This window comes from Urtica dioica, chromosome 2 (genome assembly GCF_054948205.1).
Source record: "Urtica dioica subsp. dioica isolate 48M chromosome 2, U.dioica_male_clone48M_v1_H2, whole genome shotgun sequence".
In the NCBI taxonomy this organism is placed as follows: Eukaryota; Viridiplantae; Streptophyta; class Magnoliopsida; order Rosales; family Urticaceae; genus Urtica; species Urtica dioica.
Window position 1 is genome coordinate 837,501 of NC_142757.1, and position 2,500 is coordinate 840,000.

Consider the following 2,500-nt stretch of genomic DNA (forward strand, 5'->3'; position numbering starts at 1 on the left):
ACATTTTTTTTTTCAAAATAAATTATTGAAAATCATTTTTTTTTTTAAAAAGCTCCGCGTGTTGGCCGCCACGCATCCTCGCCGCCCTCCTCCGCCGCCCAACGAGTCCATGTGTGCAAAGGCCCACAAATCATCGGCGGCGGAGGCCACCATTCAATGGCTCCGTGTGTCCAGTGGCGCCCACACATCCTCGCCGCCCTCCTCCACCGTCCCACTTCTCAGTGTGTCCAGGGCCCACACATCAACGCCGCCCTCCTCCACCATACCACTTCTCCGCGAGTCCAGTGGGCCACACATCCTCGCCGGAGAAAAGCCACCAGCCATACTCATCCTCACAATTCCGCCGGAGCAAGGCAGCGCACGGTGGCGCCACCCTCTCCTCCACCCTCTGCCGGAGAAACACAACGCCGTGTTTCCATTAGCCTACAAATCCCCGCCATTTTCCGTCAAATCCGTCAAAAAATTCCGTCGCACCACCGCCGGAGCACGGCGGCCCATGGCGGCGCCGCCCCTTCCCGTCAAAACCCGCGTCGCCGTGTGTCCCAAGCCCACACATCCCCGCCGCGGTCGAGGAATGACTCGATGAAATGGGCCAGCCGGGCCCGCCATGGCCCAGTCCCCAGCCCACCCAAGGAACCACCCCCCCCTAAAGATACAAACGAACATTTGGCCATCTGACACCAGTAAACATTAAAATGGCTGAGGAGGGGTACAAAAATATTTTCTGGGAAATTTTATTAACCTCTGTGAAGTATTCTGATGCCCTAACCCACTTTCGCCATTCGCCCCACTGCCGCCGCTCGAGCATGACTCGAGCATTTCTCTCCCGTCCCTCAAGCTCTGACTCGGCCATTGATCGAGCGTGCCTCGAGAATTTCTCGGCCATCTCTCGAGCATTTCTCGGCCATCTCTCGAGCATTTCTCGGCCATCGCTCGAGCGTGCCTCGAGCATTTCTCGCCCGTCGCCTCGGCCATTGCTCGAGCGCGCCCCAGCATTTCTCGGTCGGCCATGTCTCGGCCATCGCTCGACCGTGCCTCGAGCATTTCCCTCCCGTCGCTCGAGCATGACTCGGTCATCGCTCGATCATGCCAACGATCGAGCGTGCATCGGCCATCGCTCGAGCATGCCTCGGCCAGCGATGGAGCATGCCTCGGCCATCCTCTAGCATGCTCGAGCATAACTCCCGTCGCTCGAGCATTCCTCGGCCATGCTCGAGCATGCTCGAGCATTTCTTTCCCGTCGCTCGAGCATGCCTCGGCCATCGCTCGAGCATGCCTCGGCCAGCGATGGAGCATGCCTCGGCCATCCTCTATCATGCTCGAGCATTCCTCCCGTCGCTCGAGCATTTCTCTCCCGTCGCTCGAGCATGCCTCGGCCATGCTCGATGCTCGAGCATTTCTCTCCCGTCGCTCGAGCATTTCTCTCCCGTGCTCGATCATTTCTCTCCCGTCGCTCGAGCATGCATCGGCGGCTCTAACGTTTTCTCACGAGCCTTCAACCCATTATTTTACCTCACTAGACTTGCCTCCGCCTTGGTTCTTAACCTTTTAGGGAGAACATTCATATTCCAACAAATTTTCATCCACGGAAAATTTTTGGTCGCCGGAAAATTTTCCGGCGGGCGGTCGCCGGAGCTCCGCCGCCGGCGGGGGGTCACCGGCGGTCGGTCGCGACTTGTCGGGTCAGCCCGGTCATAATCCGTCTTTGGGTCCGTAGCAAATTATGCTCTTATCATGCGAGTCAACTCTTGGTCAACATTTTCAAGCTCAAGGAACCACCCCCCCCTAAAGATACAAACGAACATTTGGCCATGTGACACCAGTAAACATTAAATTTTCCAAGGCCATGACCAAAAAAAAAAAATTATTTTTTTTTATTTTTTTTTTTGAACCTCCATCTAGTATAATGTTTTTTAAGATATATGCTCGAGCTATAATCAAGAGAACCCATGGGAATATTTTTAAATTAATTTTTTAAAATCACGTTCCAGGATCCGGTCGGCCATTGCTCGAGCATGACTCGTCCGTCGCTCCATCCTGCTCGGCCATGACTCGGCCGAGGCGTCAAATTTTTTTTTTTTTTTTTTTTTAATGTTTTTGAATCTCCATCAAGTATAATGTTTTCTAAGAGATCTGGAGTTGGTCTTGTGAAGAGAACCCATAGGATTATTTTTAAATTAATTTTACAAGCTCCAAAACATGTTCCAGTCGTCCGGTCGGCCATTGCTCGAGCATGACTGGGCCGTCGCTCCATCCTGCCTCGGCCATTGCTCGAGCATGACTCGGCCGAGGCGTGAAAAAAAAAAAAGTTTTTTTTTTTTTTTTTTTTTGAGAATCTCAAACAAGTATAATGTTTTCTAAGACATATGGAGTTGTTTTTGTGAAGAGAACCCATGGGATTATTTTTAAATTAATTCTACAAGCTCCAAAACATGTTCCAGTCGTCCGGTCGGCCATTGCTCGAGCATGACTGGGCCGTCGCTCCATCCTGCCTCGGCCA